The sequence below is a fragment of the Scyliorhinus torazame genome, chromosome 1 (genome assembly GCF_047496885.1).
Source record: "Scyliorhinus torazame isolate Kashiwa2021f chromosome 1, sScyTor2.1, whole genome shotgun sequence".
NCBI lineage: Eukaryota > Metazoa > Chordata > Chondrichthyes > Carcharhiniformes > Scyliorhinidae > Scyliorhinus > Scyliorhinus torazame.
In genome coordinates, this window is record NC_092707.1 from 348,613,642 (window position 1) to 348,628,171 (window position 14,530).

At 44.2% G+C, this 14,530-nt stretch overlaps 1 long non-coding RNA gene across 1 annotated transcript in view; it reads right to left on the bottom strand.

Annotated features, from left to right (window-relative positions):
• Nucleotides 1-772: 772 nt before the first annotated feature.
• Nucleotides 773-14,530, bottom strand: part of LOC140403947 (uncharacterized) — an 80,555-nt gene continuing 66,797 nt past the window's right edge. The window contains exon 4 of the long non-coding RNA XR_011938475.1: nt 773-1,172. This is a non-coding gene — a long non-coding RNA (uncharacterized lncRNA). The remainder of the gene's footprint in view (nt 1,173-14,530) is intronic.

Consider the following 14,530-nt stretch of genomic DNA (forward strand, 5'->3'; position numbering starts at 1 on the left):
CCATGCCAGGATCTTTCCCTTAACACAATGGGCTCTTAACTTATTTAACATTCTCCTATGCGGCACCTTGATAAAGGCCTTTTGGAAATCTAAATAAATCACGACCACTGGCTCTCCTTTGTCTCCTTTGTTCTCCTTTCTCTGTGTGCACATCTGTAAATATACCATGTATAAAATCCAATTAAAACATCCTTAAAAAAACCGAAAGGGCACCTGGGTGTCCTCAGGCTGGCGCACACAAGATGGACCGAATGGCCTGCTTCTGTGCTGTAACTTTCTTATGATTCTAAGAAAAGGCATCGTTCTCCAAATAATTTCCAGCTTTGGTTGGGATCTATCTCAAAGATTTCCTGTGTTTCTCATCTTTCTGTTGCTTCCTATTAATTTTCCTACCTGTTTGATGGGAAATCTATGAGATAATTCTGATCGATTTTGATGGAGTGAAGATGGAAAGATAATTATTTATAATTGGGGAGATAGTGAGAAAAGATCATCCATTTAACCCAGAGAGTGAGAAGAGGGATGTGGGGAGAAATTGTTGCAGCATGGAAGCTTTGCCATAGTCTTAACGGAAAATTGGGTAACTATTTGAAGCAGAGGAAAATACAAGGCTTTGGGGAGACAGTAGGGTTAGCTGTGAATTCCTCAAACAAAGAGATGATGCAGACACAATTAACCAAATGACTCCCTCTCTGTTGCAAATTTCTGTGGGAAAGCCCACAGTGTCTACTAGAAAACACTCACACGCAATTTGCATTTATTTGATGCCAATAATGTGGAAAATAACCTACAAAAAGATCATTACTATTCTTAAAATTCCATCACAAACAAAATCAGTCCTTGACTTTATTGGAAGCATACTTAAGTTTCACAGGAAAACTGCATTTTAAAAAAGTCTTTCCAAAAAACATCATATGCCAATAGAAATATCTCTGTCCAAATGGCATATCTTCACAGGATTTTCTTGAACCGGAAAAGTATGGGTTATCCTAATGATTGCCATATTTAGTTACAGTCTGTCTGAAAGATTTCTTTTTCAACCTTTTTGAGTTTTCAATACTGTTTTCCTCTATGTTTTGTGCTTTCTTCAAACCTGTTTTTCAAACCTGCCCCAAAACCTCTTCACGATATCCGTACTTTTGGAGTTGTATCCCCCCTTTTGCTTCTTTCATCTGTGGACACATAGCGGGACATTTAGAAACTCAAAATATAATCAGGCAGTCAACATGGTTTTGTGAAAGGGAAATCATGCTTGGCAAATTTATTATAGTTCTTTGAGGATGTTACAAGCAGGGTGGATAAAGGGGAATGAGTAGATATTGTGCATGTGTATTTCCAAAAAGCAAACAATAAGATACCATGTAAAAGTTACTGCACAAGATAAGAGCTTACGGCGTTGGGGATGATATAATAGCACAGATAGAACATTGGTTAACTAACAGGAAACGGAGAATCAGGATAAATGGGTCATTTTCAGGTTGCCAAATTCTGATTAATAGAATGTCGCAGGGATCAGTGCTGGGATCACAACGATTCCCGATCTATATGAATTACTTAGAAGAATGGACTGACTGTACTGTAGCCAAATTTACAGGTAAGGTAGTGAAGGGAACCGGCTATTTCTGATAGGTAAAAGGGTCATTGATTTAGCCATTTTAATGTAAATACTAAAGCCCAGTTTAAAGTCCATTTTAAAATGGACTTCATCATAAAACCTCAAGCATAACTTTGATTACAAAAACACACAGCTTGCAGGATTTGCAGTGGCAAAGCACAGAATTTGAAACATCTAAAGGCTAGCTAAAGCTTATGCAACAGGTTAAATTGACATTATAAAATATCCATTGTTCTAATGAACAGAATTGCAGAAGTTATGCAGCTATACCACAATCTGATCAAGGTCAAAATAAGCACCATGACAACATGAATCCACTATTATTCAGAATACAGATAATAGTGAAGTCAGCAGTAAAACCAGTAAAAGCTAGAATTGATTAAAAGCGTAAATCACATTCCAACACATAGAAAGTACCCAAAGATGCAACATATCCGCATATATATTGCACATTGATGATTGACAACTAACCATCCAATCAAATGCATTTGAGACACGTCCAAGCCAATAAGCACATTGCAGGGGTAGGGACAGATGGAGCCAGACTGATAACATTCTCATTCTCTTTAAACATAGAGGTCCGGGCAGACATTTTCCATCCAGGATGACTCTATACATTTTACCTAACTATTCGCTATCCTTATTTCGTATTTTCAGATTTCCACTCTAACTCTTAAAGTCTGCGCAGGCTGTTTTGCTTTGAGCAAGAAACCATTACTGTATTTTGAAAGTTAAATCTGTTTGTAAACCATTAAGCCAATTATATCTCTTAAAGTCTTTTGCTGGCAAGGGCTTTATTGAGAATATTTGATTTGTAACCACAAGAAGATTTCAGTCTCTCAATTATACTCAATGGATACAATAAAAGATTTTTATTTCGCATCCGAGAAGTGTAACTTAAATTTCTACTGAGTTTTGAAGTGTGTACGAGACCCTACAGGTAGGAAGGCAAGTGTGAGGAGGATGCAAAAGCTCAGAATTTCACACAGTTGTGGAGATTCTGGGCCTTAGCCAAAATGACATCAGGACCCCGGTTCCGGAAGTCTCGCCCATATTTCCGACGTCTCCTATTTTCGCCAGGGGTGGGGTGGAAGTGGGAAAGGTATGATTCACACGTGTGGGGGAAACCAAAATCAACAGGGCCATCTGATTTAGTTCTGAGTTCAAACAGACCCCATTTATGCTGGAGCGGGATATGTTTCCTTTGTGCATGATTTTGATTTCTTTTCAGAAAATATTTTATTGAAGCATTTGTAATTTTCACAGTTTAACACATTAACATTTCTTAAACAACTGCGTGGGCCGACACACACATAAAACCTAAAAGACAATGGCCCCGACTGTCCACGCCCTATTCCCTAATTACCCGTATACTGAGTTCCCTGTCTTTATCTAACACTGCCATTCCTCCTATTTTCTCACCCCCCCCCCTTACTGCTGACGTCAGTTTTCTTTGAAGAAGTCGATGAATGGTTACCATCTCTGGGCAAACCCCTGAGTTGATCCTCTCAAAGCGAACTTGATTTTTCCAGGCTGTGAAAACCCCGCCATATCGCTGACCCACACACCTGACTTTGGAGGCTCTGAGTCCCTCCATCCCAGCAAAATCTGTCTCCGGGCCACCAGGGAGGTGAAGGCCAGGACATCGGCCTCCCTCCCCCCCTTGGGGCACCCGGATCATCTGATACCCCAAATATTGCCAGTTCTGGACTCGGGGTTACCCTCTCTTCCAGGACTTCTGACATAACGTCCGCAAATCCCTGCCAGAATCCCCTCAACTTCGGACATGCCCAGAACATATGCACATGGTTAGCCAGGCTACCCCCACACCGCCCACATCTATTCTCCACCTCGTCAAAGAACCTGCTTATTCGGGCTACCATCATGTGGGCCCTGTGGATCACTTTGAACTTGATCAGGCCAAGACTGGCACAGGACGAAGATGAATTGACTCTCTTCAAGGCTTTTTCCCACTTTTCCATTTCCAGCTCTCTTCCCAGCTCCTCTTCCCACTTCCGCTTCACCTCTCTGATCGGGGCCCCCTCCCACTCCATCAACTCCTTGTATATCTCCGAAATCCTCCCCTCTCCAACCCCAGTTTTTGACATCTCCTTATCCTGTAGTCCCCTCAGGGGAGGAGAGGGAAGCTTGGAACCTGTTTCCAGACAAAGTCCCGGACCTGAAGATATCGAAACCCATTCCCGCCTGGTAGCTCAAACTCCTCCTCTTGTACCTTCAAGGTTGGCAAGTCCCCCTGGATAAATAAATCGTCAAATCTCTCGATCCCTGCCAGCTGCCTCCTCCTGAAGCCCCCATCCAGCCTCCCTGGGACAAACCGGTGATTGTTACAAATCGGAGATCACACTGACCAATCCCATGTGCTGCCCCCATTGCCCCCACACCCTTAGGAGGTCACCACCACAGGGCTTGTAAAGTACCGGGCCGGCGAGAAAATCCTCCAAACACGTACCCTTGCAGGATGCCGCGTCCACTCGCTCCCAGGCTGAGCCCTCCCCCACTACCCACTTTCTGACCATCGATATGTTGGTCGGCCAGTAATAGTTAATAAAGCTCGGGAGGGCCAGGCCTCCCTCTCCGTGACCCCGCTCCAGGAGTGCCCTCTTTACTCTCGGGGTTTTCCGCGCCCACACAAAACCTGTAATCGCACGTTTGTTTTTCGAAAAAAAGTATTTGGGACAAAAAACGGAAGGCATTGAAAAAAGAAAAGCAGTCTTGGGAGGACTGTCATCTTCACCGTCTGGACCCTTCCCGCTAGCGTCAGCGGGAGCATGTCCCATCTATGGAAATCCCTTTTCATTTCGTCGACCGCTTTGCCCAGATTTAACTTGTGGAGCTGCCCCCACTCTTTAGCCACTTGAATCCCTAAATATCTAAAACTCCCTGCCACCACTTTAAAAGGTAACTTCCTCAGTCTCCTTTCCTGCCCCCGTGTCTGGATCACAAACATCTCGCTCTTTCCCATATTCAACTTGCATCCTGAAAATCGCCCAAATTCTCCCAGTACCTCCATGATTTTGGTCATTCCCCCCACCGGGTCTGTAATATGAAGCAGCAAGTCATCCGCATAGAAGAAACCCTGTGCTCCACCCCCACCCTCACTATTCCCTGCCACACACTCAATGTTCTAAGGGCCATTGCTAAAGGCTCTATGGCCAGGGCAAACTGTAATGGGGAGAGCTGGCATCCCTGCCTTGTCCCGCTCCCGAGAGTAAAATGTTCTGACCGGGTTCAGTTGGTTCTCACATTTGCCACCGGGGCCTGATACAACAGCTGGACCCAGTCCACAAATCCCAGCCCGAACCCAAACCTGCCTACAATATCCCATAGGTATGTCCACTCTACCCGGTCAAAAGCCTTCTCCTCGTCCATGGTGACTACCACCTCAGCCTTGCGCCCCCTCAGCTGGCATCATTATAAAATTAAGAAGCCATCTAATATTGGATGCAGGTGCCTGCCCTTCACAAATCCAGTCTGATCCTCACCTATTACCTCCGGGACACATAGAACATAGAACATAGAACAGGACAGGCCCTTTGGCCCTCGATGTTGTGCTGAGCATTGTCCGAAACCAAGATCAAGCTATCCCACTCCCTGTCACTCTGGTGTTCTCCATGTGCCTATCCAATAACCGCTTGAAAGTTCCTAAAGTGTCCGACTCCACTATCACAGCAGGCAGTCCATTCCACACCCTAACCACTCTCTGAGTAAAGAACCTACCTCGGACATCCCTCCTATATCTCCCACCCTGATTCTTATAGCTATGCCCCCTTGTAACAGCTACATCCACCCAAGGAAATAGTCTCTGAACGCCCACTCTATCTATCCCCCTCATTATCTTATAAACCTCTATTAAGTCGCCTCTCATCCTCTTCCGCTCCAAAGAGAAAAGCCCAAGTTCTCTCAACCTTTCCTCATAAGCCCTATCCTGCAAACCAGGCAGCATCCTCATAAATCTCCTTTGCACCCTTTCCAATGCTTCCACATCCTTCCTATAATGAGGTGACCAGAACTGCACACAATACTCCAAATGTGGTCTCACCAGGGTCATGTATAGTTGCAGCATAACCCCGCGGCTCTTAAACTCAAGCCCCCTGTTAATAAACGCTAACACACTATAAGCCTTCTTCACGGCTCTATCCACTTGAGTGGCAACCTTCAGAGATCTGTGGACATGAACCCAAGATCTCCCTGTTCCTCCACATTCCTCAGTACCCTGCCGTTGACCCTGTAATCCGCATTCAAAATTTTTCTACCAAAATGAATCACCTCGCACTTATCAGGGTTAAACTCCATCTGCCATTTTTTGGCCCAGCTCTGCATCCTATCAATGTCTCTTTGCATCCTATTAATGTCTCTTTGCAGCCTACAACAGCCCTCCACTCATCCACTACTCCACCAATCTTGGTGTCATCAGCAAATTTACTGACCCACCCTGCAGCCCCCTCCTCCAAGTAATTGATAAAAATCACAAATAGCAGAGGACCCAGCACTGATCCCTGTGGTACACCGCTGGTAACTGGTCTCCAGTCTGAAAATTTTCCATCCACCACCACCCTCTGTCTTCTATGTGATAGCCAGTTACTTATCCAATTGGCCAAATTTCCCTCTATCCCACACCTCCTTACTTTCTTCATGAACCAACCATGAGGAACCTTATCAAACACCTTACTAAAATCCATGTATACGACATCAACTGCTCTACCTTCATCTACACACTAAGTTACCTCCTCAAAGAATTCAATCAAATTTGTGAAGCAAGACCTACCCTTCACGAATCCGTGTTGACTATCCCGGATTAAGCTGCATCTTTCCAAATGGTCATAAATCCTATCCTTCAGGGCCTTTTCCATTATCTTCCCGACCGCCGAAGTAAGACTAACTGGCCTATAATTACTAGGTTCATTCCTATTCCTTTTCTTGAACAGAGGAACAACATTTGCCACTCTCCAGTCCTCTGGCACTATCCCCGTGGACAGCGAGGACCCAAAGATCAAAGCCAAAGGCTCTGCAATCTCATCCCTTGCCTCCCAAAGAATCCTTGGGTATATCCCATCTGGCCCAGGGGACTTGTCGACCCTCAGGTTTTTCAAAATTGCTAACACATCCTTCCTCAGAACATCTACTTCCTCCAGCCTACCCGCCTTAATCACACTCTCATCCTCAAAAACATGGCCCCTCTCCTTTGTGAACACTGAAGAAAAGTATTCATTCAACGCCTCTCCTATTTCTTCTGACTCCATGCACAAGTTCCCACTACTGCCCTACCCTCACCCTGGTCATTCTTTTATTTCTCACATAAGAATAAAATGCCTTGGGGTTTTCCTTGATCCGACCTGCCAAGTACTTCTCATGCCCCAGCCTAGCTCTCCTAAGCCCTTTTTTCAGCTCATTCCTTGCTACCTTGTAACCCTCAAGCGACCCTACTGAACCTTGTTTTCTCATCCTTACATCCTCTTCCTTTTTCCTCTTGACAAGACATTTAACCTCTTTTGTGAACCATGGTTCCCTCACATGGCCATTTCTTCCCTGCCTGACAGGGACATGCTTATCAAGGATACGCAGTATTTGTTCCTTGAACAAGCTCCACTTTTCATTTATGCCTTACCCTGACAGTTTCTGTTCCCATCTTATGCTCCCTAATTCTTGCCTAATCACATCATAATTACCCCTCCCCCAATTATAAACCTTGCCCTGCCATATGGCCCTATCCCTCTCCATTGCAATAGTAAAAGACACCGAATTGTGGTCACTATCTCCAAAGTGCTCTCCCACAAACAAATCTAACACTTGGTCCGGTTCATTACCCTGTACCAAACCCAATGTGGCCCCCCCTTTTGTCGGCCTATCCACATATTGTGTCAGGAAACCCTCCTGCACACACTGTACAAAAACTGCCCCATCCGAACTGTTCGACCTAGAGAGGTTCCAATCAATATTTGGAAAGTTAAAGTCACCCATGACAACTACCCTGAGACCTCCACACCTATCCATAATCTGTTTTGCAATTTCTTTCTCCACATCTCTATTACTATTTGGGGGCCTATAGAAAACTCCTAACAATGTGATCGCTCCTTTCCTATTTCTAACTTCGGCCCATATTACCGCAGTAGGCAGATCCCCTTCAAACTGCCTTTCTGCAGCCGTTAAACTATCCTTGATTAACAATGCTACTCCTCCACCTCTTTTGCCACCTTCCCTACTCTTACTGAAACATCTATACCCCGGAACTTCCAACAACCATTCCTGGCCCTGTTCTAACCATGTCTCCGTAATGGCCACAACATCGTAGTCCCAAGTACCAATCCATGCTCCAAGTTCACCTACCTTATTCCGGATGCTCCTTGCATTGAAGTAGACACACTTCAACCCACCTTTCTGTCTGTCGGTACACTCCTGCGACCTTGATACCCTCCTCAGTACCTCACTACTCTCGACACTGGCTTCTGGACTACAGCTCGTTTTCCCAGCCCCCTGACAAATTAGTTTAAATACAGTCCTCGATTCTGGTGGCCAAGATCTTTGCCAGCAATTTAGCATTTACATTTAAAAGGGAAATTGGTCTGTACGATCCACAGCTCTCTGGGTCCTTATCTCGCATCAGGATGAGAGAGAATGATGCCTGTGATAGCGAAGGGGGTAGCAGTCCCAACTCCTTGGATTCAGTGAAAGCCTTGACTAACAGCGGTCCCACAAGCCCCGAAAACGTATTATAAAATTCCATTGGGAATCCGTCAGGTCCTGGGGCCTTACCCGATTGCATTGCCCCAATCCGTCTATCACTTCACCAAGCCCAATTGGGGCCCCCAAGGCTTCCACGTCATTCCCTCCTCACCCGCAGGGGATTCCGACTCATATAAATGACTATAGAATTCATAGAACTCGTCATTAACCATCCCCGTAATGGCCACAACATCGTAGTCCCAAGTACCAATCCACGCTCACTACTTTCCCCCTCACATCCTTAATTTTCCCTATCTTTCTCGCCGCTACCTGCTTCCTCAGCTGATGTGCCAACATCCTGCCAGCTTTCTCCCCATATTCATATACTGGCCCTTTTACCCTGCTCAGCTGTCCCTCCGCCTTGCCTGTGGAAAGGAGCCCAAAATCCATTTGAAGTCTTTGATGCTCCTTCAGGAGCTCCTAATTCGGAGACTCTGCACATATGATTTTGATTTTTAAGAGTAGACTTGAAGATGTGGCCTGTGACACTGTCAAATTATTTAAATCCCCAGCTCTTTAAATTTTGAAATAAACTGGGTTTAAAAAATGGGTACTTGCAATTTGACTAGCTCTTTGTTGATAAAAGCCTGAGCGTTTTTGATATTGTATTATTATTACTGTTTGACTGCATCCAGAAATTACCATTGTCACTGAAGGGGTCGGTAAGTTTTGTTGACAGCTCCAAGAGGTTATCAAGGGGTGATGTGGGGCTAGGAATACAAATTTTTGTTTTTATAAGGAATTAAGTACTAGAAGTGATTTAAATACATTATATGGGCTTTCATCAATGAGAATGGTTGTTTTACATGGTGAAGTCTGCAGTAGTTACTTCAAATTTTATTTCAGTTCATCTCAACATTTCTCCTGAGTTCTACCCATGATGGATATTGGGTGAATAGGCATGGAGAGGGTAAGGGCAAAGGCTAAGGCTGGTGGGTGGGGCTATGGATTGCATAAATTTACACTAAGTTGGCATAGGAGCTATAAGGGGAGACGGGGAAAGTAGAGGGGCATAGGATATCAGAGGAGCTATGAGGGTCCATTGGGAGGAAAGAGGGGCATTCCTTGGCATGGAAGGTATGAGGGAGAATGTGTAAATGGGTAGGGACATGAGTTGGCGTGGATGGTGCATGGCGAATAGGTAGGTGTTGAGGGGGGTGTCAGGGATGGGGTCATACTCACCTTGGGTTAGAAAATTCAGGTCAAAGAGTCTGAAAAGGAATATGAATAGGTTAAGCAAGAGAGGGAAATTTGGCAGTTTGAGTGTATGGGAAATATAAGGTTGGTAATTTTGGTAGGCAGAATAGAAAACCAAAATATTATTTAATTTGAGAGAAACTACAGAATGCTTTGATCCAGAACAACCTGAGTATCCTTGTACATGAATAACAAAATGTCAATATGCAGGAAGGCAGATGGAATGTTGCCCTTTATTGCAAGGGAGAGGTTGGATAGGCTTGGGTTGTTTTTGCTGGAGCAGAGAAGACTGAGGGGTGGCCTAATCGAGGTGTACAAGATTATGAGGGGCATGGACAAGGTGGATAGGCAGCAGCTGTTCCCCCTAGTTGAAGGTCAGTTACGAGGGAACGCAAGGTCAAGGTGAGGGGCAGGAGGAAAACCTTTTTTACCCAGAGGGTGGTGACAATCTGGAATGCACTGGCTGGGACGGTGGCAGAGGTGGGTTGCCTCACATCCTTTAAAACGTCCCTGGATGAGCACTTGGCACGTCATAACATTCAAGGCCATGGACCAAGTGCTGGCAAATGGGATTAGGTAGACAGGTCGGGTGTTTTTCTTGCGTCGGTGCAGACTCGATGGGCCGAAGGGCCTCTTCTGCACTGTATTAGTCTGTGATTCTGTGATTCTGAACATAGAAGTAGGGAAGTCTTTCGACAACTGTGCAAAGCATTGGTGAAGCCGCACCTGGGGTACTGTGTACAGTTTTGGCCTCCTTGTTTAAGGAAGGATAAAATTGCATTGAAAGCAGCTCAGAGAAGGTTCAGTAAGCTGATTCCTGGGATGAAGGAATTGTTTCATGAGGAAAGATTGAACAGGTTGGGCCCATATTAATTTGAGTTTTGAAGGATGAGAGGTGATCTCATTGAAGCGTACAAGATTCTGAGGGGGGTTGGTGCAGTAGATGCTGAGAGGATGATTCCTCTCATGGGTGAGCAAGGGGACAGAGTTCAAAAATAAGGGGTCTCCCATTTAAAATGGATATAAGGAGGAATCTTTTTTCTCAGAGGGTTGTTAGTCTCTGGAATTCCCTTCCACAGAGAACAGTGGTGGCGTTAAATAACTCCAAGGCTGAGTTGGACATATTTTCTGATTGACAAGAAGTTAAGGGATCTGGGAGACAGGCAGGAAAATGGAGTTAAGACCACAATCAAATTAGTCACAGTAGAATAGGCTCGATGGGTTGAATGCTCCTATCTTTTATGATCTTATAGTTTTAGCTTGCTTCACCCTACACTAAATTCCATCCCTGACTGAGAACGCATGAGTTGTTACTAATCTCAGGCCGCCAGTATTACTGATAGGATGATTATGAATGTCCAAAACACAGACCACTGTGTTATGGTCAGTGTGTATGCACCTTTGTGTTGCTACATGTGTTGTGCAATCTGTAATTTAATTGTGAAAATTACAAGGTGACTTATTTGAAGTGTTTGAAATGATTAAAAGTGTTGATCTGGCCCGCCTCCCATCCATTGACTCTATCTATACCTCCCGCTGCCTTGGGAAAGCGGACAGCATAATCAAAGACCCCTCTCACCCGGCTTCTCACTCACTCTTCCAACATCTTCCATCGGGCAAGACATACAAAAGTCTGAGAACACGGACAAACAGATTCAAAAGCATCTTCTTCCCCACTGTTACCAGACTCCTAAACAACCCTCTATTGGACTGACCTCATTAACACTACACACTGTATGCTTCACCCGATGGCGGTGTTATGTAGTTACATTGTGTACCTTGTGTTGCCCTATTATGTATTTTCTTTCCATGTACTAAATGATCTGTTTGAGCTGCTCGCAGGAAAATACTTTTCACTGTACCTCGGAACACGTGACAATAAACCAATCCAATAGAGATAAACCATTTCATCTGGTAAAGGGTGTCCATAACAAGATGCATGGCTTTAAAATTGAAACCAGTTCATTCAGAGTTATAATCAGGAATCAGTCCTTCACAGAAGGGGTAGTGGAAATCTGGAACTCTCTCCACAGAAAACTGCGGAGTCCAAATCAATTAAAGATACCAAACTGCGATGAATAGATTTTTTGTTAGCCAAGAAAATTTGGGATTAGCAAACAAGGGCAGGTAGATGGAGTAATGATACAGATCAGCCTGACCTAGCTGAATGGCTGAACAGACCTGAGGGGCTGAATGGCCTATTCGTCCTATGTTCCTGTTAAAACAAATATCATATTCAGAAGAGAGCTATAACAAATATCTCCACAAGTCAGCCAGATCACAGCACACAAGCAAGGATACAGTAAAGGAGTTAAGGAAACCCTTGTGAGTAGAGATGCAAATCCTACATCACTGACAGACATGACACAGCTTCTGTGTATGCTTCCCTTGGTTTTACTCAGCAACCTTGGTTTGTCGCACTGTCTATACGGGATTCATTTGCCACAGTCACCCTTTTGAATCAAGCTGGCTTGTTTTCAATTCTGAAATGTAGTGAGACTGCACACGTTTCTATTTAAGTTTAGATTTAACTTTGTCATATTATTTAGTGGTAACACAGCCATTTGTGTTTGAGAATGATTGACCAAAAGTATATATATGTTATCAGAATATATGGATTAAAAAATCTAGAAGAGAGTGCGTAGTAGATCATGAAGTAGTGTTGAGGTCAAACCAGGGTTAAATTTTACAAGCTTGTGGATGGTGGAAGAAAGCAGGGGTGCAAGCAGATCCATACTTCAGAGTTTCTATGTATCAATAAATTAGAACTAAGAGACCGTGCAATAACCCTGACAACAACACAGTGAACCTGCAGTCAGGAGCAAGCTTGAAGAGTATAAGATACAGGAGGAATTAGGAAATAATGCTCGGAGAAGCCATGCCCATAGGAGGTGTTACAAATTGAGATTGTAGCAGATGCTTTCCTCGCATATCATAGATTATCATAGAATTTACAGTGCAGAAGGAGGCCATTCAGCCCATCGAGTCTGCACCGGCTCTTGGAAAGAGCACCCTACCCATGTTCAACACCTACACCCTATCCCCATAACCCAGTAACCCCACCCAACACTAAGGGCAATTTTGGACACTAAGGGCAATTTATCATTGCCAATCCACCTAAATATAACGCAAAGGTGGCCACTCACACTTAAGAACTCTTGCTCACAGTGATCTGAAGCATGGCCTTTCATGCAAATTAATTAGATTCTTCATCTTGGGCAAGCAATGGACCAGCTCAATATCTCATTGCTACTGTGCATAGACTTTAATGTAAGATATTACTAGTACTGTAATTATGGTCACATGAGCAGGGATAAGAATAATTCCCCGATCATACCACTCCAAGCCTGCACATAACAGAGCTTTTTTTTGTGAATTGTAAGGATGAAAGTATTTACTCACTGTCCATATTTCACCATTTACACGATGGTTGTAAATAAATTAGTTTGGCAGGCTTTCTTGAGTTTAGACAAAAAGGCAATCATTTTATTAAGTTAGGAACCCACCCAGATAAAGATATAAAACATTTAAAATGATAAATCCATGTCCGGCCTTCACTCAGCACACATAAACACCCACACACATAGCACTGAAGTTATACTACATTTCAGAATTGAAAACAAGTTATTATTTCTTATTTTATTACAGTCGGTAGCTACTTTCTTCGCCAAATTAAAGTTCAATGCAACAAGAAAAACAAGGGAGCTCAATGTTTTGGAGTTATTTTCTGGTATCTGTGACTGCGGCAGGCTTTTCTCCATGTGGTCTTTAAATTTTAGGAATAAACTGTAATTGCCAAAGACAATTTCTTTTTAAAACACAGTCCATCTGTTTCTTTTGGATGGAAATTCGCTATCTCTGTGGAAGATTTTTATACTTAATAGAGATAGGGGACTGGATTCTCTGATTCTATGTCCCCACGCCAGCATGGAAACGGTGGCATTTTACAACAGACAAAATGACGTAAACGGCCACCGATCCTCCGTTTGGCTGGGGGCTAACATCAAGGCAGTGTAAAGCCGATATGCCCAGGAGAACTGCCGGGTCCATGGCCGTGCATGCACATGCCAGTGGCCTACAGCGGCCATGTCGTGCATCATGGCGTCGGCCGATCGCAGACTCGGCCTCCGAAATAGTGCCCCCCCTTTGGTCGGCTTGCACAACCCTGGTCACCCACCAACAGTGCCCCCAGCCCCTGGCAAAGTCCCCCCCTGCCCGTAGATCGGCCCTCCCCCAACTATGGCGGCGCTGGACTCAGTCCGCGATTTTGACGTCGCCGACGTCGCGATTTTGACGTACCCACCCAGGGTATTGAATTTGGAAGAGAAGTGAAGGGAACTCATTCATGTTTCATTGCAGCTTTTCCAGACTTCTATTGTTTCAGCAGCTGGCATGCAGTATCAAAAGACATTTTTAAAATGGTTTTGCTGGTCACATGATCTCTCCCCCCATTATGATTTTGAAAGGTATTTTCTTAGCTGATGTCTGAACAGACTGTGGCTTTGGTTTAATAGGCGAGATGATCAGATTCTGTAGTGTCCCAGACATTAGCTCCTGAATATCAATTATCAATCTTGATGAGATAGGGAGAAGACCTTTCCAAGTAGCTATTGTCTAGTCAACTTTCTGTCTTTGCTTGAGAGGTAGACTTATGTAAATATAAGGTCCAGTGCAGCTTAAGTTAATCTATTGAAATAGTTCTTGACATCACCAAGTGTGAGATTCCATAGAAGGAGGAGGGTTTAGTTGTATGGAAAATTAGAAAATCAAAGTTAAAGGAGACGGTAGGAGTGCAGGTTAATGATGAGGACATTAAACTAGTTAAGGGGGGGAGGGCTCAGGAAAGGTTAGTAAAGATTCCAGAACATAGAACATACAATGCAGAGGAGGCCAATCGGTCCATCTAGTCTGCACCGACCAACTTAAGCCCTCACTTTCCACCCTGTCCCCCTAACCCAATAACTTGTCGTCACCTTT